This window comes from Triturus cristatus, chromosome 9, assembly GCF_964204655.1.
Source record: "Triturus cristatus chromosome 9, aTriCri1.1, whole genome shotgun sequence".
Classification (NCBI taxonomy): Eukaryota; Metazoa; Chordata; class Amphibia; order Caudata; family Salamandridae; genus Triturus; species Triturus cristatus.
Genome location: NC_140592.1, coordinates 194,113,829 through 194,138,706, shown reverse-complemented (window position 1 = coordinate 194,138,706; position 24,878 = coordinate 194,113,829).

Genomic DNA, 24,878 nt, shown 5'->3' with positions numbered 1-24,878 from the left:
CCAGGTACTCTCGAATTTCAATATTCTATTCTTCACTGGAGGCAATGCATTTTCCACCAATTTTGTCACAAATAAATGTGGATATGAGTCACTACTTGCTTTTATACCACTATTTATACCAAAACATTTTTCAAATCGAGCATAATAATCGCTTGTGTCTTCATCTTGCTTTTGTTTGCAGGCTGTGATTGCACCCCAATCTTCCTTTTTTGTAGTTAATAAACGTGGCAGTACCTGTACTAGTAAACCTGGTAACAGTTTAACTTTATCCCCGAGCCCCGAACCTGCCGTTCGGCTCCTTTCTTCCTCTGCTAATGCTGTCCAGTCTATCTTTTGGTCTCCTACTTCCCACTCTTTTTCTTTCAGTTTTTCATAAATGCCAGCAGGCAAAAGCACCTTTAATATCGTCATAATATCAGGAAAGGTGTACTCTCCCATCAGTAACATGTCTTTAATTTCTCGGTGGAAACCCGCTGGGTCTTTGTCATGACTAGGTACTACTTTCTTCATTTCTAATAATTCCATTTTTGATATGGGTGTGTAAACAAATACACGATGAAACTCATTGTCTTCGCCTTTTATTGGGTGCACTTCTCGTAAAGGATTTTGTCTATCCATATAGTACGGCGTTCTTTCTCTGTGGGGCAGCGAGAGAGAATCCGGACTTACAAAAAGGACATACTGTTTACGTGACACTAATATCTCTTTAATTAGCTTATTACTAGAACCTCTCCATCTGTTTGTGAGTAGTTCCGTTAATATATCAGGTAAAGGACCAGGGTCAGCATGTTGGCACTTATATAATATGAGGAGTTGCTGAATCATATAGATTCCAGCTAAGCGTTGTTCATCTGTACTGAGATTGAGAAACGTGTGTGCTACGGTCTCATCACCGTATTTTTCAGGACTGTCAATCCAGTGAACGGCTGATCTGGCTAATTCTTGCTCATCCATGGAATCGAGGAGGTGGTAACCCCTTCGTTCTCGTAGTATCTTATCTGCGGCTTGAAACGAATGTTCAGGAGACTTCAGATTTATTACAGGCGTCGGATACGTTCTGCTGTTTTTTGGGCATACAGAATGTATTGGATCAGGAAAACATCTAGTATTTTCACAGGATCTTCCTCTGCCTACATAGGCTATGGTCTCTGACTGTCTTGCGGAATTCCCTGATTCGGACACTTCATCTTGCTCAAACTCGTCTGTTCCCAGTCTTTCTTCATGAATACGCTCTATTTCTTTACGTATTTTTCGGCACATGGCTATTATACAATTTTGCTTATCGTGTCTCCCTTCTGATATATTCTGACTCCATCTTGTAAGAATAAGCATTGCATTCGGGTCTACCCCCGGACGATCTTGATTTCTGATCATACAGTTTATGAGGAAACGTAACAGTTCCCCCTGTATCTCTACTTTCTGGAATTCCATAGCTCTGTTAATACATCCTGGATCTCGTCCTGTTTGAACAAAATGATATATGTTGTCTAGATGCGTAGTCATCCCTGGTAACCTCGCTAAATACTCTGCGGCTCGCCTGATACGTAATGATGCCAGGACCATTTCGTCCTCTTTACCAACCACCGGGTCATATCTACAATTTACAAGGAGTTCCTTAAGCGTACGTTCACTTACGAATTTAGGTGTACGTGAATGTGCTGACTCTTGAAAGACAAGTTTATTTATTCTAGGTGGTGTAAAAGTACTGCTAGCACCTCCCGTGGCCCTATCTGGGGCGTCGGGTGTGAATGGGTTCGTTGAACGTGACACAGCAACTATGGGTGTCGATACCTCTGTAGAGTCGACTGCGGAGACAGATGCGGAAACAGATGTGCTTGCCGACGCTTGTGTCGGAACTTGCTGTTGCACGGGGACAGATACCTGATCCTGACGTTGAACCCCTCCGCCAGACGGTCTATGTGGTGCGGCGTTAGCATACTCGGGAGCTGCGTCATCTAGATATGAGGAAAGAAAAACATCTTCTGCGGTTCTGGGAAGCCCCTTTGGATGTACCTTAATTGGAAATAATGGGGGTGGCAAGTCTTTTGGTATCTCTGGAGCAGCCTTAGGTAATCCTTCGGCTAGTAGGGGATACATACCATTCATAAGAGCATTTCTTTGTCTATTTACTTGTTCTGATCTCACTCGGATACCTTCCTCAATTAATAGATTTTCTTGAACTTTATTTGAACTTTCTTTACTCCTCTCTTCTTGTCTACGTGCTTTTTCTGTTCGTCTATGAGATTCTTTACGCCATAACTCAACAGCGTCTTTCTGTGACTGTCTGACCTTTCTTTTCCATAACTCTTCCTCCACTTTCATGATGCACTCTGCATCCCAGGTTCCCGCTATGGGCCACCTTTGACTTTCCGGTAATCCCTTGGTATAATCTACCCATAGATCAAGAAATAATATGGCATCTAAGCCATGTTTATGGTACATAAAATGCCCTGGAGTGTCCCTAGGAGGAATAGGAACTGCTTCTTCAAGCACCCCTTTTCTGGTAGTAATCTGTCTTAACTTCGAGAAGAGCGGCATATTTACAACTGATCTGATACTTACTCTTGAATTTTCTTAATACGAAAAACACAATAAATGAACAGTGAACAATGAACAGTCATTCATACTACAATATTTTGAACACTTTAAACATTAAACATAAAACATTGTAACAATGATCGACAATGATGACAGTCTGCCTAACTAATCACCACGCTGAATTCTTGACAATAACTGAATACTTCGGAATACTTGATATACTGCTAAACAGTACATATACACTGCTAAACAGTGCAGACCGGATTTGTGTACCCAAATCCGTCTTGACCGGCACAACCTATGTGCGCGTCAACACGCCTCCCCGGCGATGGTACTCACCGAGTAGCTCCTTGAAACGGAAGGCCTCAGAGAATGGACAGGACTCGATGACTGCGGACAGCGGACCCTCTGGACATCGGGATTTCGGAAAACCTGGTGGGCCTCTGTATACCTCGGATCTTGCTCTCTCAGCTAGGCTCTGGTCGGGATACTTCGCACTTCTCACCGCCTCGTCTGGGTTGATCGCAGCCTCAGTCGCCCCCGCTTGACCGGAGGGAGCTTACAGGAAATCCTGCTGGTACGCGTTTATGGTCCGTCCAGCTGTGGCAGGAGACCGGGCCTGCAACGCACCGCCGGCGCGTGAGATGAGAAAGTGTCCCTATTCGGGCGCCATTATGTGGTAAATAAAATACCGGACTGAATTTCATACGGAATCCTAAAATAAAGTAAAATAGCTCAAAATAACAAGAGGCAGAATCCGTGGTATAAGAGGTTTTCTAAATGGGCTTTATTCCATTCAAAATGGCCGACTCGAGTCGCGGCCTTCAGGTTCCGTCACCACGAGGGTTCAGGAAGTGAAGTACAATAATTTATTGACAGACATGTATTTTTATAATAAGTGCATTACAATGAAACGAATGTAAAAGGCGTAACATTTGATAAGAAAAATGACGTGACAGTGACATAATCGAAACTAGGCGTAACAAGGAATAAAAGAAACATGATTGGTTAAGATTATCAGACATAGGTGGATCTATAAGATAATACTTGGCATAGATGCGCGCGCAGCAGCATGACGTGTAATTGACGTGCAACTAGGGGGTGAAGGGGACTTGACATTTAGCTCTACATGTGGAGACGAGAAGTCTGGGGGGTCAAGTCAACCTAATCCCAAATCATATCTACCATCCTATGTTTGGAGAACTATGTTATCCACAAGGAAGGACTCTCGGACAGAATCTATTCTATACTAACTGTGTGTGCGTGTACAAGCGTCTAAGTGTCTATATGAGAAGCGAGGGGCAGAAAACTTTCCATGGCAGCAGGGCTATGAATCACTTGCAGGAGGACGGAAAGGCTGAGTCCTTGCTTGTGAGCTAAAGGAAATGTTTACCTAAATCACTTGACAGGAATGCATCGGCTGAAGAGCAAAATAGATAATTCGAAGGTGAAATACAACTTCTTGGCAGGCAGGCGAAAACTGGCCGAGGCAGACATTGTTAGCTGCACAGGGAGTAGGACAAAGTTCATGGATACAGATGCGAGCTCAAGCTGAAGCTGTCAGAGACAGAGAGCAGGGAAAGGCTTTGAGGACAGAATCGGGCCTACTTGCCTGAACTGTAAAAATGGAGTAACTTAGCCATATAAAGTCGGTGGCCTTTCATACTTAGGAATCGAATATCCAGCCCATTGATGGCGGATCTGACAGAGAACATGTCGACGGAAGACACACATATGTTTGCGTCTTAGAAACTGGAACTGGAGGGAACATACATGTACTTGTAACATGCATATAGAACCGTTGGGGTCCAAGATAGGGGACATAACTGATCAGGAAAATCCACATTTCCACATGCTGAAGACCTGTTTTCTTGGTGAATCTGTTTCTACTCATCCCAGGGTCATCGGCTGATCGAACTATGTGATCCTACCTCTGGTAGGATTTATAATTTTGGGCTTCCTCTGCCTCTTCACTACACTCTGGTTGCTGTACCAAATGTGTGCAAGTAGTGTTAGTATGCGTTTATACTAATTCTGTAGTTATACATTAAACAAAGCATCATGGTCCCATGGAGCGCCACCTCCCAGGCGCAGGTCATACAATGTCCTGGGGTGTGCAAGCGCGGGACATTTCTGTTTGCTATTACAGGGTGGGAGCATTGCTTGCACCCTGTGATAGTAAATTCTTGTTTGCCTCGTTGAAGCGAGAGAAGGAAAACCTGGTATTGTTTCAATAAAGCGGAACAGTATGGTAAAAATGGTGGAAAAAAAATGAAGCGGGGTCTAACCCGTTCATTTAAATGAGCCCACTGGTGGGTAATGTTCCGGGGCCAATCCTATTATTATATTGTGGGGTCTCTGCAGCACTGGGGATCTTAATCTCACATGTAAATTAGGCACAGAGACGTTTCGCAGACTAGGGGATCGACACCTCCCCGGGTATTGTTTACGAATTGTTCCGGGGGCTTCGAGGCCAAATCAAGACCGGGAATCGGCAACCTCCGGTGCTTTATTTAAATATGCAGGGTGGGCCTCGCCAGTCCTTGAAACCTCGGTGGCCCTAGGCAGTGCCTTATTGGTTCTGAAATCACACGGGCAGTACTCATGGTGTTATAAAGTGATACACTCATAGAACTCTTGCCGTTTTACAATTACCCAGGCTTCATTTATATAATAGTCTGTTGGTTTATATTTGGTAGGTGCACCGGAAAATTAAACAAAATTTCCCTTATAACCTACTATCAACCGCCGATTATCAGAATGAACTATAGACAAGTGTTGTCAGAAAATGAAGACCCATACACTCAGTTATTTATTGTTAAAAAAACAAAACTTTTATTAACAGAACACAAATAAATGGAAATGTAAGTTTATTCGAACAACAGTAAAACATAAAAGAAGTGGGTGGGACTCCTCCAGAAGCAGCGTACAAAACCTGCAAGACAAAAAAGAAACATAAGTATGTGTGCCATGTCTAAGAGAAAAAGAAAGGTAGTGAGAATGAATGGAGGAAAGTGAGAATGGGACAGAGAATAAGTGGGTGGAAGGGAGAAGGGAAGGGAGAGTGAAAAGAACAGAGGGAGGAGGAGACAGAGCGCCGGCCTACTGCACCCAGCCCTCACTGTTCACCTCCCATCACCCGTGTGTCTGGGACGCTGGGGTCCGCAAGAAAGAGTGCGGTCCAGCAAGTCCTTAAAATGAAACAGAGATATGAATGAGGCCCGAGATTATATTATTATCTCAGGCAACATTGCTTGCCTGCACCTGTGCACCCAGGCTGCTGCACCCCAGCCCCTTTCTCCGCACTGTGCTGAATTGCAGCTCCTGCACGCCGAGGCTTGACTGCTCACCTGCCACAACCGGTGTGTCCAAGGATGTGCTGATGCGAGCTCCAACTCTGGGGTGCCGCTATCAGGGTGGCCTAGCAGGTCTCCGGTTGGAGACGGTATCTTGATACCACGGTGGAAGGCGTCAGAATGCCCAGGGCATCATCACTGGGTGAGCACCCACTCCACCCATTTTGGCTGATCAGTGATGCCATCAGTGATGTCATCAGTGATGTCATTTGAGATGTCATCAGTGATGACATCAGTGATGTCACTGACCATCTTATGAGTGATGTAATATGCGACATCATCAGCAATGTATTGCGGGCACGCGAGTTATAGTTAGCTCAACTAACTATAACAGGCAAATTTCTCTGGTTTTATATGAGTCAAATGTCCTACTAACTATAACGTCCCTGAAACCTATGTTTTTTTTAATGAATTTCAAAGGTTTTTTAAATGCTAATTCCTAACTATAACGTCTGTAAAACCTATGGTTTTTTCAGTGAAAATATGTATATATTTCTTTTCATTTATAAATCCACCCATCAAAAAATCAAGAAACACCAGTGAATGGAATTAGGTACAGGTTATACAAAATCATCCTACACCCATTGCCACACTTTTCATTTTCTGCATGCCATTGATCAAGTATATATTGCAGAGTACTTAGCATTGCATCAGATGCACGTACTCATTCAGCAAGCCCTCATTCCAGGCAAAGGATAAGGAACAGGTACAGCACCAAAGGGTCTGGAGGTGTCGGTATCAAGTGATTCAATAGGTATGCTCAGAGGCGGGCCCATATATCTTTAGGTCTTGGGTGACGTGGAATCAACTCTCAGTAGCTGTCCAGTTATTCCTGACAATAAGTCATATCAAGTAGCCAGTCTTTAGCTGTAGGGCAATGGACCCTTCCCCAAAACATGGCCGCTTGACACTTGGTGACAAGTACTGCTATAAAATCACAAGTCTAGGGTCTGTGACAGGGATCTCTTTTACATTTCCTAGGAGTACTGTAAGTGTTTCTGCTGGTATTGTGAGCCAGTCATACTATGATACTATGTTCAGCACTTCATACCACAAGGCTGCTGTTGCCGGGCAGTGCCATGCTAGATGAAAAAAGCCATCTTCTAGGGTGCTGCACCTAAAATTCCCGGTGTCTTCTTGGTGGCTAAATCAATACTTGTGTTCTGGGGTACGATATATCATGGATCACCCTGAATTCATAATTGGGTGATAGAAATCTCATTTGGGTACAGAAAGAGGTGAGCTTAGTTTTGCAAACCATTCAACCTGGCCATTAGAACATATATATAAATTAGGTGAAGAAAGTATAAAAAGCTGTCAAGAGGTGTACGACCCACCATACCCTCCTGTACACTGTTGTGGGTGTGGAATTGTTCTTCAGGTATAGGTCATCTAGCTTGTTCAGTTTTAGTCCCCCATGCTGTATGCAGACTTTAGAGGTGAGTGTGAGCAAGGGATTGGTGGATACAAGGATTCTGGTGCACACATCCGGTCGATGCATACCTAGGCTTAGTCTATCCCAGGCCCAGACTGTGCAGTGCACAGTGTGTTTTTCCTGTGGTGGTTACTGTGTGCGAGGTCACATAAGCATTCCAAGGGGTCTAAGTCAGATCATGTCAACCTCCATGGTGTGTATGGCTTAAATAGGCAGGATTAGTAGAAATATTGGTGGTAGTGCATTGGAGCACCTAAGTAGCACAGTTCAAAGTAACAGACCATCACACTGCCGCAGTGCAAACAAAAGTGTAAGCGTCTTCCATTTTAGCTGTGATTGCCTACCAGCCCAAGCTTACCTCACTATGCAGGATCACAGTCCACTGAAGAAGCTTCTAGTCAGGGGCATGGTGATGTTGAGGGACAGGTACAGAAACTGGAGCAGGATCACAATATGCCACCACTAAATAGACTGTTATTGAGAGCAGCATCTTGATCCTTTGGGACAACTAATGTTTATTTAGAGTTAACTGTACCATAGTTATCTTGCCATATTTATTTATTTATTTATAACATTTATTAAGCGCTACTGTTACCTGAGGGTGTCCTGGCGCTGTGTGAAATCTACCCAAGGCTCAACGCCGAAGTGAAATTATTCTGTAAACAACCAGGTTTTCAAAGCTTTGCGAAAAGCCAACAGGTTGGTCAACCCTCTGAAGTGTAATGGAAGATTATTCCAGGCTTTGGCTGCATTCACTACAAAGCATCTTCCACCCCAGGAGGCCTTTTTTACCAAATGCACATAGACCTGCTTAGCTGCAGATGAGCGTAGTGATCTAGTAGAAGTTTACCAAAATAGCCGCTCTTTTAAGTAAACTGACCCTGGTCCATGAATCGCCTTGTGAGCCAGACACAAAGCCTGAAACTGGGTACGCTTTCTAACTGGCAGAAAATGAAGCCTCCGTATCTCCTTAGAGATTGATGCATATTTAGGGATACCTGACACTGACAGGAGTTGCAACCTATTCATTATTCCTTCCTGGATATTGAGACACAGGCTGTTACAATAATCCAGCCTAGACATAGTAAGTGCTGTAACGACTGTTTGGTGACACTCTACAGGCAAGAGCGGGAGAATTTTCTTACAGGACCTAAGAGCAAAGGACGTAGTGGAAGACACTGAATTTACTTGGTCTCTAAAACTGAGCTTATGATCCACCCACACTTCTAAGTTTTTTACCTTCTTGTTGTGTTGGGGGAGAGAAACCAAGGTGTCTGGCCACGATTCAGGGGTCCAAAAAGTAGGATCGTTGCCAAAGCATACAACCTCCGTCTTACTGGAGTTCAATTTAAGGCAGTTTCGGGCCATCCAAATCCCTACGGCGTTCATACAGTCCCTAAATTGATTTGCCGTACTCCGCCACTCATCTGTTTGTAATGAGACCATGATTTGAGTGTTGTCCACGTAAGAAGTCAAACTAAACTCAAATGACTGAATGAGGGGCGCCAAAGAGGACACATAAACATTAAATAATGTCAGGCTTAGAGAGGACCCCTGCGGGACCCCATAAGGTAAAGAAAAGGACTCGGATGAATATGATCTCTATACCTCTATATCTCTATCCCTAGGTACTTTACCACGGTTGGGCACCATTTGAATGGTTATTTAAGTTTGCATTCTAGGGTTGCCACAGTAAGGGGGGAAATGATGACTTTGACCATTTAATAGTGATGCCACAAAGCTGACTGTGCCTAATGAATTCTCTTATCACAGGCGAAATGTTGATTTCAGGTCACCAAATCTATAGTGTGATGTAAGTTGCATACAGGAAAGCCAGTAGTTATTGAACATGCAAGCTGAGCCCTCTTTCAGAGTGATGTAAACAGAGCCTCACCAGGAAGAGCTCCATGGTCATGGCAAATAGGTTGGGTGACAGGTTGCATCCTTGCCTAGTGACTTGAGTAATCTAGGGCAGATATGAGCCCATTCAATGTAATGTGAGCTACAAGCTGATAATATTTTTTATTTATTTTTATTTATTTATTTCAAGAGTTTTATATAGCACAAACAAGACCACAGGGGGCATCAGAGCTCTTTACAGATGGGTCATTACGAGGGTACAAGAAATAACGACATTAGCACAGACTGGTCCAGATGAGGACAAAATTGGTCACAACAGAACGCCATTGACTTTCTTAGGAAGGAAGCCGTAGTTCATATCACAACCGTATGGGATAGGGGCAAAACAGGTAACAATCCCAGCAGATTAACTCAAGACAAGAGTAAGATAGCGAGACCTAAAGTGGGCTAGGGGACTTGCCCAAATATTTCTTCATCAGAATCTGTTTGACTTCCCTTCTGAAGGAAGCTGTGGAATTATTCAGTCTTGTTTCTGGTGGGAAGGAGTTCCAAATTCTAGGTGCAATACCTGAGAATGCTTGATTGTTAAATAGGGCATTTGGTTTTATATGGTATTTATTTTTTTGACATTTCCGTTTGTGCTTTTCCGTATTTATTTTTTGCAGATTTGGTCTGCTTTTATCCATATTTATTTAGTTTTTGTGAAAAAATGAAGTTGAAACTAGTACATTTCTATATTTATTTAATCAATAAATATGCACTCATGCCTAAATGCCTGAAGGGTTTCGGTGATATAAGCACACTCAGATGATAAACTATGCACTTATAACAAAACATGCAAATGTTAGTCTGAAGGTTGTGCATATCTATTGCTGTTTTAAGGCTCTTTATTTAAATTCCTTTATTTTTTATACCTCTTACGTTTCTATCCGCGCAGCTGTCAGCCTGGCAGCCATGATTGACAGCATCTAGAACCACTCAAAAACAACCCAATTTCTGCTTCTATCCACATTTAAAAATAAATTCAGACAGGTAAATTAATGTTTTTTTTGTCTGTAAAAGTCAGTAAAAACGGAAAACAAGGAGCCTTAATGATAAAGAAGTTTTACCCACTTCTGAAAGGTTGCTTTGAGATATATGAACCACAGTATCTCAAATAGTTTGGTCTGCCCAACCAAATATACCGGAGTAAAGATGCATTCATTAAATTATGGGGAGGCTGTGTGCATCTGAAAACAGTTCCATTGACTACCTGTGCTGGAAAGAAATAGATAGGCAAAAAGCAATTACAATTCAAGGATCCTGAGGTTGCTATCTAAACCAGGTGATAGAGGAAATGTGTGCTCAAGATATTTTGAACTCCAGCATCGGGAAAAAGGCCTTTAACAAATTAATCAATTCAACAATAAAACATTTGTTGCATTCAATAGATGAGAACAATTTACTACAAAGACATCACGCCTGGAAGGTGATCGGCTCATGTGGTACAAGGAAACCTCAGGAATATTTATTAGCTTATTTCTCATCGGCTTTAAAACTTCAATTCATGAGATTACGTTTTGGCATGTGGGAAACAAAGGATCTCATCCCTTTATGGAAAGATCAAAGGCACAACCAAGATTGCAGACTGTGTGACTATAAATACAAATCTCTCCAACACATTTTCTGTGCATGCCCAAAGCTATTAAAAGAAAGGACGTTATTATTAAAAGAAATATTTAACAACATGAACATTCGAACATGTCGAGAAGCAGTAATCACCTGGCTAAGTGGGACTTCAATCCCCCTAGTCTGCAGGGGGGTAACATTCTTAAACCTCTATTTAAAGGAAGTAGGTCAAAATCCTATGGAACCCCAAACAGATTCTTAGAATTACTGGAAAACTACAAAAAACTTGTAAAGATAACAAGCTGTTTTTTACAAGGTTTTTATTATGATATGGTTTTCTCAATGTTAACAGAAATGTTGCTTATGGTCCAATGAATGTAGAACTAGGTCTAATGATTCTTAAATTCAACTAAAGATTTTTTTAATTAGGATGTTTTTGAGCTGCAAAACATGTTGCTTGGTGTACTGCTTTTTTTCCCCAAAGACCGAACACTTGAATAAAAACTTGAAACTTGAAACGGTGTCTCAAATAGGCAGTGCCATTCAAGTGAATCAAAGGCTTTGATAGCTTCCAGCTACACTGCCACCAGGTTTAACACAGGATTAATTTGATGCAAGATGGCAAAGATAGTGCAATGACTGTGTGAGGTAGAGTGCCCAGGAATACAGACCGGCTGTTCTGAATGATCCGAATTGGGGAGTAATGGCAGTAATGGCAGCAATCTGCTCGCGAACAAACACTTTGGTGAGGATTTTATTGCCTATACTGATTAGGGACAGAGTTTGATAGCTGTTGCTGCATTCAGGGGTTTGTTGGGCTTCAAGTTTTTAATGATTAGGCCTTCGTGTAATGGAGCTGGGAGAGTGTCTATATCTTTAGCATCCTCGTATATCAACAGGAGCTGGACATACTCTTTATAGAACTGTACTGTCAAGGCATCGGCCACAGGAGCTCTGCCTGAGGGAAGATTACAGATCACCCACACTATTTCTTCCACTGATATTGGTACATCAAGTTATTGGTGGTGAGCCTCATTTAGCAATGCCAGCCCTATTGTGTCTAGAAGCATGTTTGAATTAGCCTGGGTATGTTGTCCTGGACTAATAGAGGCCCACATAATTATTTTGAACAGCGTGTAGGAAGTCATCAGCTGTGTATGCAATATAACTGTGTTGTGGGTGCATCTCTGTAATACAGATCTGTCTTGGGGTTGGCAAAGCATGTTAGCCAGGGTTCTACTCTGCCTATCTCCCTTGCTATAAAGTGTATCCTTAGCCTCCCTGCCTAAGTAGTTGACTTCACTATCTGCCGCCTCCTTAAAACTCCCCCAGCTTGGAATGAATTCCCACCAGCAGTACTATGCCATGCATATCAAACGATATTTGCTCAAGTGCACTATTTCTTGTTCTAAATCAGTCAAGTGTCATCTTACCGATTTAAGCATGTCTGACTGCATGGCGATACAAGTGCTCCGGATCAACATGTTGAACCCTTGAAAGAGAAGTATTCTTGGATGATGGTTGCTAGTTCAGCCTTAAAGACTGTGTCTCTTAGTTCATTCTGTGGAAGCACCTAAGCAAAAGCCTCATGCCTCATGATCTGTAGATCAACCTCTAAGAGGACTGGAGTGCGGTCTGGCAGGGTTCTGGGAATGTGTTATGCCTTCGCTGTCAAGGAGCCAATTTCTTTGGACACCAACCAGAAGTCTATATGTGGCCTTGTGTGTGTGCACCAGCAAAGCATGTGTCGTCATGCGTGGGGATGCTATGCATGATGTACATAGATCATGGTATTGTCAGCTATTATGGTGAGCACCTGTGCCTTAGTCTGTGTGTGGGGTTGATAGGACTCGTCTGGGATTATATTAAAGTCTCCACCATAAATTATCAACTGGGGGGCGGAGACGAAACCCTAGTCCACAGTTGCTGAAAGAAGTAGAGGCTGTCAAAGTTGGGGCTGTAGACATATGCTAACGTGATTGGAAAATCCTGCAGAGTACTATGTAGAATAATTTATCAGCCTGTTTGGTCACATACGCACTGCAGGGGTTTAAAGGGAATGTTGGATCAAAATGGCTACCCCACTGCTGTAAGTGGAGTACAATGCCAGATACGAGGCACCTGACCATTTGGTGTCTTTTCACAGTGCTTTTTAAAGTGAGTCTACGGCAGGACGGCTATGTCAATGTTGTGCCAATTCAGATATACTATGACCTGCTGGAGTTTCTTGAGGTTCCAGGTCAGTCTTACTGTATGCATTTTTAGCCAACTAATGATAATTTGACAAGGAGCAGTTATGAGGCTTCGCTTTAAATGATGAGTTTGCATGAGGCCTCCCTATGAGCCTCAGTATTCGAGAAATAGTGCTAGTTGCTGCAAGGCATGTTTTGTAGGTATTGGACAGATTGTATGAACCACCTACACCCATACCTAAAACCAGCCAGAGAAAATTGCTAATTTACTCTCCCATGCCACCTGGACCATTTCAAAAGGAGGGCCACAAATGTTGAAACTTGCACCAAGCAGAGTATGTAGTTGGACCATCAAGTTGTAAGGGGGCACAGAGTGTGGAAGAAGAGCCTCCCTGTCTGGAAGGGGAGAAGAAAATAAATCATACAACCAAGGGATACTCTCATAAGTGGCCAGGGAACGGAACCAGTTGATTGGGTCTGGCTGAAGGGGGAGGTTTATTTGCCCCCATGACCACTTGGATTAAGTGTTCAGAACAGCACTTTTTACCCCTTGCTTCTTCTTAGTTCAGGAGCATAGTACTCTATAATAGTCTATTCTCAGAGGGTTGTGTGTCTTAGCGGCCCTCTCAGCAGCAGTTGGCTGTTATTTAAAGTGAAACACCATCTCAAAATCTCCCTGGATAATGACTAACAAAAGGAAAGGTCATATCAGTAGGCTGCTGGCAGCAAGTCAGTGCTTCACTGGCTTTGCAGGCACATAGGGTCAGATGTTTCAATATTGGATTTTGCGATTCCATAATAGCGATTTATACAGATTCGCTCTTATGGAATCGAAAAATGCAATGTATGTAAGTTTTGCAATAATAATTGCGATTCCTAATATTCCTTATTTGAGACTCGCAAATTACGGGTCGCAAATAAGGAATGGCTTCCCATTCATTCCTATGGGCATAGAGGCTCAAAGGAAGGAATGGCAATTGCAGGCGCAATTTGCGAGTACCCAATAGGTACTCGCAAATTGTGCATGCAATTTCAAGGTTGCCAAATGGACACCCTGTTGCACCTCTGGAAAATGCATGTGTGCACATGTAATGCACATACATGCCCTAAGTCCATGTATGTACTCCACATGGCACCTTGAAAAATGCTAAAAAAGTGAACTTTTCATGAAATTTGCATATTACCACCAACTTGAAGTTGGTGGTAATTTGCGATTCCTTAAAGGCAGTTTGCACATTTTTTTTGCTTCCTGCATTTCACTTAAGGAATCGCAAATTGTGATTCCTTAAATGCATTCGCAAAATAGGGAATTGCAATTTTTGCAATTCCCTATTTTGCGAATGCCTTTTGGGATGATACATCCCAAAAGGCTTTTTCCAGTTGCGAATCAGCCCGTTTGTGAACGGGAAAAACACTTGATACATCTGGCCCATAGTGTACTCACTAGGGTTGTGAATAACTCAACATCATTGAGTGTCTGAGGGGTATCTCCCCTCTTGATCCCGACATCCTGATGCAAAGCACAGAGTTTTTTAACAAACCTTTGTTGCCTGCTTGGGGTCACAGTAAAACTGTGGCTTGCCATTCAAGGTGATGCGGAATTTCCCCTTGAGTTCAACACAACAAGGGAAAATCTTAGGTATATTGATAGCTTTTTCCCTCATACAATCTTTCATGGTGTTCTCTAGCCAGATGTAAGGGTTTGTTTCTACCCTTAAAGTTAAAGAGTTGAGCTATGATGTGGCGGGCAGGAGTCCAAGATGTGGAGTGCAAGTCCAATGATCTCTGCACCTGCTCGACAGAAAACATGGTAGAAATTTCAGCTCTGTCAAAGGTGTTTGCAAGTAAGTTCTCCACAAAAATGTTCATTTTCCCATGGGATCCCCAGGATCGGGCAGTAGTTTCTATGAGAGTTGACCTCCAAGTCCTCAATTTTAACTTTGATCGACACCAGGATGCATTTCATATGTAGCAACTTCTCAGTGTGCACCAATACACCATCCTCTGCATCTGACACCCTCTGCTCTAAATGGTCGATTTTGTCTTTGCATTTATCTGTGTGTTCCTCTCAGCTGGTCCAGCCTGTATGTCAGTGTGCTAGCCGTTAAGTCAATCATAACCTGCCTCTACCTTATATCTACAGATAAGCCCGAAGGTCCTCTTCAAAGGAGTCCCTCCATCCCCAAGCGACCAGCATCATCATAAGGGCTGTGGATTTATTCTTTTGTCTTAGTCAGGCACTGGGAGTTTTCCCATGTCTTTTCCAGTAACAGTACAGTTGTTCAGTGGATATGTGTGTGTGGTATACAGCTGATAATTTACTTGTCTTCTAGAAGCTGACAATGTAGTTGCGACTTCTGTCCCCAGAGCAGTTTTTCTCTGGAGCAGCAGGGTTATCATATATAGCACCGTTTGGAAAAACACACCAGCTCAGTTCTTCCTTCATCATACTTGTTGAACAGGTGCTTCCTTTTATTGTAGTACGAGCAGAATAAAGGGTGGCATGAATAGACGCATACCAGTTGGGCCTATATGTAGTCCTTCACCACAGTATGAAAAGGATGTAGCTTATCAGGGTGAGCAGGCTTCTGCCTAATGGGCCCAGTAGTGTCTTCAGCACCTCTCCAGATGTTTTTGGGTTGGTTGTATCACCAAAGGGAAGGGGAGAATCCTTGTCAATTATTGTGCACAAAGGTGAGCAAAGGACATCATGCTGTGTTTATATGGTGGTGGAGAAATTTGAATATGGCTGGGTCTGAACTGGGATGGCGAAGTGAGCTAAAGAACAATGATGGATTCAACCCTAGTCTGTGACTGGGGGTGAGTGTCTGAAAAGTTTCAGTGCTCTGTCCATCATCTCCTTGTTTTTGTAATGGGTTCAGTAGTGTCTTCAGCACCTCCCCAGATGTTTCTGAGCTGGTTGTTTCACCAAAGGGGAGGGGAGAATGCTTGTCAATTATCGTGCACGAAGGTGAGCAAAGAACTTCATGCTGTGTTTAGATGGTGGTGGGAAGGGGCCGCATGGCAGTCACAGCTCCTTCTACTGGGCAGAAGCAGTTCACGCCCCTCCATGCTATAGTGCCCACACTTACTCACCTCCTACACAGGCCCACGGTGTGTTCTTTGTCAATATCTTGTGGTCTATTGGGGGGGGTGTAGCTGGTCCAGGCGACTCACTGGCAGCCCAAACAGAAAATGGAGGTATGTGGGCGACCGCAGCTGGGACAGCACAATCCAATTTGCCATTCTCCCCACGAGTAACATTGCACTAACAGGGGTCCAGCACATTCTTGAAATACCATGTCAGCCAGGATATTAAAGAGAGGCCCCAGGGCAGCAGGCCATGTTGGCCCTGCTCAGTTCACAGCTAAATGGCCCATGTCCAGCCCATCAGTAGTGCAGTATCTAGTCAGTTCTCTACACATTCAAGAGCCTTGTATGTGTGGGTAGAGAGTTTGTTCTTGAATTACTCCAAGAAGGTCTGTTAGCAAAGATTAATGGCAGATAGCAGCTTTGGCCAGCAGAGATGGTCCAGCTTTTTGGCACCCCTGAAACTTCTTACCTTAGTTTAGTTGTTCCCAAACTGTGCACTGTGGCTCCCTGGTGAGCCGTCAAAAATAGCCTGGGGTTGAAGGGTATGTTGGCTTCAGTTAAACTAATTACAATAAAACGCACGATGTTGATGATCTGTAAGTGACATGTCTAAAGCTGTAAACGTAGTGCTTAATTGATTGCATGTCGAGGGAGATAACCTCCATATTTCACTGGATCCCCACATTCCAACACTCCCAAACTAAGCAGAAGATACCTGATTCATTTAGATAGACCTGTTAATAGTTTTGGTTTTCTTCAAATGCATTTTACACCAATGCAAATTATCAGGAAAGTACAGTTGTCCTATCTATTCACTTTTTTCACACATTTTTGTGTGGGAAAGTTGTGGCATCACCGGGCTCACACAAATTTCCCACCACCCAGCGTTCCCCCAGGTCTCCCGGTAAAAATGGTGCCTCACTTGTGTGGGAGGCCCAAGTACCCGCGACAGGCAAGGGCCCAAAACGTAGTGAGGCAACATCAAAATTGCCTCTCTCAAAACCACCTGGTTTTGCAAGGGGGTCACCTGGGTTTTTGGCCCGTGCTCGGCGGCTATCTAGGGAAACCTACAAAACCCACACATTTCTGAAAACTAGACACCCGGGGGCTTCCAGGTAGGTATGGCTTGCGTGGATCCCTCAACGTTTCCTTACCCAGAATCCCCTGCAAACCTCAATTTTAGCTGATAAAATCACTTTTTTCACACATTTTAGTGTGGGAAAGTTGTGGCATCACTAGGCTCAGACAAATTTCCCACCCCCCAGCGTTCCCCCAGGTCTCCTGATAAAAATGGTGCCTCTCTTGTGTTGGAGGCCCAAGTACCCGCGACAGGCAAGGGCCCAAAACGTAGTGAGGCGACATCAACATTGACTGTGGGGAACGCGAGGTGGGTGGAAATGTGGGGAAAATGTGTTTTTTTGTCATTTTTTTAGGTTTGCAAGAGATTCTGGGTAACAGAACCAGGTGGGAGGCAGTCAAGTCACCACATCCTGGATTCCCCTGGGTGTCTAGTTTTCAAAAATGTATAGGTTTGGTAGGTTTCCCTAGGTGCCAGCAGAGCTAGGGTTCAAAAACTACAGCTAAGCACTTTGCCAAAAAAGGGTCATTTTTCACTGCGAAATTGATGTGTGACCACGTTGCGTTTTGTGCCGTTTCCTGTCGCGGGCACTAGGCTGACCCACACAAGTGAGGTACCATTTTTCGCAGAAGACTTTGGGGAACGCGGGGTGGGTGGAAATTTGTGGATCCATGCAGATTCCAGAACTTTCCACCACAGAAATGTGGGGAAAATTTTGATTTTTTGACAATTTTTTAGGTTTGCAAGGGATTCTGGGTAACAGAACCTGTTGGGAGGCAGTCAAGTCACCCCATCCTGGATTCCCTGGGTGTCTAGTTTTCAAAAATGTATAGGTTTGCTAGGTTTCCCTAGGTGCCGGCAGAGCTAGTGTTCAAAAACTACAGCTAGACACTTGGCAAAAAAAGGGTAAATTTTCATTGTGAAAATGTGGTGTGTTCACATTGGGTTGTGAGCCATTTCCTGTCGTGGGCACTATGCCTACCCACACAAGTGAGGTACCATTTTTATCGGGAGATTTAGGGTAATTCAGGTTAGTAAAGCAACTGTTATTACCTATTGATTTTTGGTGCATTTCTGCCTTCCAAATGAAAGACATTGTGTTAAAACAAAATCATTTTGAAAAATGACCGATAATTCTCAGGCTAGTATGAGTATTCCCAATTTCAAAAATGTGCAAATATGTACTGTTTCTAAACTCTATAATTTGTTCCCATTTCAGAAATATATAGGTGTCTTTCATACCGATTTTTCCATGTATACATTTTCCCCCAATAATTGCTATATACCCGGAACATAATAAAAAACCATTGCAAATTGCTGCTCAGTTTTTTACTCTGGGTTCGTCGGGTTCTTGGTGAACCTACAAGTCCTATATATCCCCACAACCAGGAAGGTCCAGCGGATGTAACGGTGTATTGCTTTCAAAGAGCTGTCATAATTAGAAGAAGTGATTTGGGAAAAAGGGGGTGGTGATGGACAGAGTTTCTGAATGATGCAGAATACTACTACCAAGTCAAGAGATCATGGTTTTAATCCATCACCGTTTTTTAGCTCACTGCACCATCCCAGCTGAGAACCTGGCTACATGCAAATTAGTCTGTACCTGTCCCAGTGCATGATGGGAACAGGGCAAACCAAACTACCAAACCAATTCTTATACTGGGAAGGAAACAAGCTTCTGGGGACCGGTTTCTGGCATCACAGCCTTCGTTGGCCCGGCATGCCTGAATCCTGATGGTGCAATGAGCAAGGGACTCACGTCTGAGCATACCCTCCCACACTGAGTGTGGTTAAAAACGATTTGGGAAAAAAGGGGGTGGTGATGGACAGAGTTTCTGAATGATGCAGAATACTCTTACCAAGTCAAGAGATCATGGTTTTAATCCATCACCGTTTTTTAGCTCACTGCACCATCCCAGCTCAGGACCTGGCTACATGCAAATTAGTCTGTACCTGTCCCAGTGCATGATGGGAACAGGGCAAACCAAACTACCAAGCCAAATCTTATACTGGGAAGGAAACAAGCTTCCGGGGACCGGTTTCTGGCATCACAGCCTTCATCGGCCCGGCTTGCCTGAATCCTGATGGTGCAATGAGCAAGGGACTCACGTCTGAGCATACCCTCCCACACTGAGTGTGGTTAAAAACGATTTGGGAAAAAGGGGGTGGTGATGGACAGAGTTTCTGAATGATGCAGAATACTCTTACCAAGTCAAGAGATCATGGTTTTAATCCATCACCGTTTTTTAGCTCACTGCACCATCCCAGCTCAGAACCTGGCTACATGCAAATTAGTCTGTACCTGTCCCATTGCATGATGGGAACAGGGCAAACCAAACTACCAAGCCAATTCTTATACTGGGAAGGAAACAAGCTTCCGGGAACCGGTTTCTGGCATCACAGCCTTCATCGGCCCGGCTTGCCTGAATCTTGATGGGGCAATGAGCAAGGGACTCACGTCTGAGCATACCCTCCCACACTGAGTGTGGTTAAAAACGATTTGGGAAAAAGGGGGTGGTGATGGACAGAGTTTCTGAATGATGCAGAATACTCTTACCAAGTCAAGAGATCATGGTTTTAATCCATCACCGTTTTTTAGCTCACTGCACCATCCCAGCTCAGAACCTGGCTACATGCAAATGAGTCTGTACCTGTCCCAGTGCATGATGGGAACAGGGCAAACCAAACTACCAAGCCAATTCTTATACTGGGAAGGAAACAAGCTTCCGGGGACCGGTTTCTGGCATCACAGCCTTCGTCGGCCCGGCTTGCCTGAATCCTGATGGTGCAATGAGCAAGGGACTCACGTCTGAGCATACCCTCCCACACTGAGTGTGGTTAAAAACGATTTGGGAAAAAGGGGGTGGTGATGGACAGAGTTTCTGAATGATGCAGAATACTCTTACCAAGTCAAGAGATCATGGTTTTAATCCATTACCGTTTTTTAGCTCACTGCACCATCCCAGCTCAGAACCTGGCTACATGCAAATTAGTCTGTACCTGTCCCAGTGCATGATGGGAACAGGGCAAACCAAACTAACAAGCCAATTCTTATACTGGGAAGGAAACAAGCTTCCGGGGACCGGTTTCTGGCATCACAGCCTTCGTCAGCCCGGCTTACCTGAATCCTGATGGTGCAATGAGCAAGGGACTCACGTCTGAGCATACCCTCCCACACTGAGTGTGGTTAAAAACGATTTGGGAAAAAGGGGGTGGTGATGGACAGAGTTTCTGAATGATGCAGAATACTCTTACCAAGTCAAGAGATCATGGTTTTAATCCATCACCGTTTTTTAGCTCACTGCACCATCCCAGCTCAGAACCTGGCTACATGCAAATTAGTCTGTACCTGTCCCAGTGCATGATGGGAACAGGGCAAACCAAACTACCAAGCCAATTCTTATACTGGGAAGGAAACAAGCTTCCGGGGACCGGTTTCTGGCATCACAGCCTTTGTCGGCCCGGCTTGCCTGAATCCTGATGGTGCAATGAGCAAGGGACTCACGTCTGAGCATACCCTCCCACACTGAGTGTGGTTCAAAATGATTTGGGAAAAAGGGGGTGGTGATGGACAGAGTTTCTGAATGATGCAGAATACTCTTACCAAGTCAAGTGATCATGGTTTTAATCCATCACCGTTTTTTAGCTCACTGCACCATCCCAGCTCAGAACCTGGCTACATGCAAATTAGTCTGTACCTGTCCCAGTGCATGATGGGAACAGGGCAAACCAAACTACCAAGCCAATTCTTATACTGGGAAGGAAACAAGCTTCCGGGGACCGGTTTCTGGCATCACAGCCTTCATCGGCCCGGCTTGCCTGAATCTTGATGGGGCAATGAGCAAGGGACTCACGTCTGAGCATACCCTCCCACACTGAGTGTGGTTAAAAACGATTTGGGAAAAAGGGGGTGGTGATGGACAGAGTTTCTGAATGATGCAGAATACTCTTACCAAGTCAAGAGATCATGGTTTTAATCCATCACCGTTTTTTAGCTCACTGCACCATCCCAGCTCAGAACCTGGCTACATGCAAATGAGTCTGTACCTGTCCCAGTGCATGATGGGAACAGGGCAAACCAAACTACCAAGCCAATTCTTATACTGGGAAGGAAACAAGCTTCCGGGGACCGGTTTCTGGCATCACAGCCTTCGTCGGCCCGGCTTGCCTGAATCCTGATGGTGCAATGAGCAAGGGACTCACGTCTGAGCATACCCTCCCACACTGAGTGTGGTTAAAAACGATTTGGGAAAAAGGGGGTGGTGATGGATAGAGTTTCTGAATGATGCAGAATACTCTTACCAAGTCAAGAGATCATGGTTTTAATCCATCAGCGTTTTTTAGCTCACTGCACCATCCCAGCTCAGAACCTGGCTACATGCAAATTAGTCTGTACCTGTCCCAGTGCATGATGGGAACAGGGCAAACCAAACTACCAAGCCAATTCTTATACTGGGAAGGAAACAAGCTTCCGGGGACCGGTTTCTGGCATCATAGCCTTCGTCGGCCCGGCTTGCCTGAATCCTGATAGTGCAATGAGCAAGGGACTCACGTCTGAGCATACCCTCCCACACTGAGTGTGGTTAAAAACGATTTGGGAAAAAGGGGGTGGTGATGGACAGAGTTTCTGAATGATGCAGAATACTCTCACCAAGTCAAGAGATCATGGTTTTAATCCATCACCGTTTTTTAGCTCACTGCACCATCCCAGCTCAGAACCTGGCTACATGCAAATTAGTCTGTACCTGTCCCAGTGCATGATGGGAACAGGGCAAACCAAACTACCAAGCCAATTCTTACACTGGGAAGGAAACAAGCTTCCGGGGACCAGTTTCTGGCATCACAGCCTTCGTCGGCCCGGCTTGCCTGAATCCTGATGGTGCAATGAGCAAGGGACTCACGTCTGAGCATACCCTCCCACACTGAGTGTGGTTAAAAACGATTTGGGAAAAAGGGGGTGGTGATGGACAGAGTTTCTGAATGATGCAGAATACTCTTACCAAGTCAAGAGATCATGGTTTTAATCCATCACCGTTTTTTAGCTCACTGCACCATCCCAGCTCAGAACCTGGCTACATGCAAATTAGTCTGTACCTGTCCCGGTGCATGATGGGAACAGGGCAAACCAAACTAACAAGCCAATTCTTATACTGGGAAGGAAACAAGCTTCCGGGGACCGGTTTCTGGCATCACAGCCTTCGTCAGCCCGGCTTACCTGAATCCTGATGGTGCAATGAGCAAGGGACTCACGTCTGAGCATACCCTCCCACACTGAGTGTGGTTAAAAACGATTTGGGAAAAAGGGGGTGGTGATGGACAGAGTTTCTGAATGATGCAGAATACTCTTACCAAGTCAAGAGATCATGGTTTTAATCCATCACCGTTTTTTAGCTCACTGCACCATCCCAGCTCAGAACCTGGCTACATGCAAATTAGTCTGTACCTGTCCCAGTGCATGATGGGAACAGGGCAAACCAAACTACCAAGCCAATTCTTATACTGGGAAGGAAACAAGCTTCCGGGGACCGGTTTCTGGCATCACAGCCTTTGTCGGCCCGGCTTGCCTGAATCCTGATGGTGCAATGAGCAAGGGACTCACGTCTGAGCATACCCTCCCACACTGAGTGTGGTTAAAAACGATTTGGGAAAAAGGGGGTGGTGATGGACAGAGTTTCTGAATGATGCAGAATACTCTTACCAAGTCAAGAGATCATGGTTTTAATCCATCACCGTTTTTTAGCTCACTGCACCATCCCAGCTCAGAACCTGGCTACATGCAAATTAGTCTGTACCTGTCCCAGTGCATGATGGGAACAGGGCAAACCAAACTACCAAGCCAATTCTTATACTGGGAAGGAAACAAGCTTCCGGGGACCGGTTTCTGGCATCACAGCCTTCGTCGGCCCGGCTTGCCTGAATCCTGATGGTGCAATGAGCAAGGGACTCACGTCTGAGCATACCCTCCCACACTGAGTGTGGTTAAAAACGATTTGGGAAAAAGGGGGTGGTGATGGACAGAGTTTCTGAATGATGCAGAATACTCTTACCAAGTCAAGAGATCATGGTTTTAATCCATCACCGTTTTTTAGCTCACTGCACCATCCCAGCTCAGAACCTGGCTACATGCAAATTAGTCTGTACCTGTCCCAGTGCATGATGGGAACAGGGCAAACCAAACTACCAAGCCAAATCTTATACTGGGAAGGAAACAAGCTTCCGGGGACCGGTTTCTGGCATCACAGCCTTCGTCGGCCCGGCTTGCCTGAATCCTGATGGTGCAATGAGCAAGGGACTCACGTCTGAGCATACCCTCCCACACTGAGTGTGGTTAAAAACGATTTGGGAAAAAGGGGGTGGTGATGGACAGAGTTTCTGAATGATGCAGAATACTCTTACCAAGTCAAGAGATCATGGTTTTAATCCATCACCGTTTTTTAGCTCACTGCATCATCCCAGCTCAGAACCTGGCTACATGCAAATTAGTCTGTACCTGTCCCATTGCATGATGGGAACAGGGCAAACCAAACTACCAAGCCAATTCTTATACTGGGAAGGAAACAAGCTTCCGGGGACCGGTTTCTGGCATCACAGCCTTCGTCGGCCCGGCTTGCCTGAATCTTGATGGTGCAATGAGCAAGGGACTCACGTCTGAGCATACCCTCCCACACTGAGTGTGGTTAAAAACGATTTGGGAAAAAGGGGGTGGTGATGGACAGAGTTTCTGAATGATGCAGAATACTCTTACCAAGTCAAGAGATCATGGTTTTAATCCATCACCATTTTTTAGCTCACTGCACCATCCCAGCTCAGAACCTGGCTACATGCAAATGAGTCTGTACCTGTCCCAGTGCATGATGGGAACAGGGCAAACCAAACTACCAAGCCAATTCTTATACTGGGAAGGAAACAAGCTTCCGGGGACCGGTTTCTGGCATCACAGCCTTCGTCGGCCCGGCTTGCCTGAATCCTGATGGTGCAATGAGCAAGGGACTCACGTCTGAGCATACCCTCCCACACTGAGTGTGGTTAAAAACGATTTGGGAAAAAGGGGGTGGTGATGGATAGAGTTTCTGAATGATGCAGAATACTCTTACCACGTCAAGAGATCATGGTTTTAATCCATCACCGTTTTTTAGCTCACTGCACCATCCCAGCTCAGAACCTGGCTACATGCAAATTAGTCTGTACCTGTCCCAGTGCATGATGGGAACAGGGCAAACCAAACTACCAAGCCAATTCTTATACTGGGAAGGAAACAAGCTTCCGGGGACCGGTTTCTGGCATCACAGCCTTCGTCGGCCCGGCTTGCCTGAATCCTGATGGTGCAATGTGCAAGGGACTCACGTCTGAGCATACCCTCCCACACTGAGTGTGGTTAAAAACGATTTGGGAAAAAGGGGGTGGTGATGGACAGAGTTTCTGAATGATGCAGAATACTCTTACCACGTCAAGAGATCATGGTTTTAATCCATCACCGTTTTTTAGCTCTCTGCACCATCCCAGCTCAGAACCTGGCTACATGCAAATTAGTCTGTACCTGTCCCAGTGCATGATGGGAACAGGGCAAACCAAACTACCAAGCCAATTCTTATACTGGGAAGGAAACAAGCTTCCGGGGACCGGTTTCTGGCATCACAGATTTCGTCGGCCCGGCTTGCCTGAATCCTGATGGTGCAATGAGCAAGGGACTCACGTCTGAGCATACCCTCCCACACTGA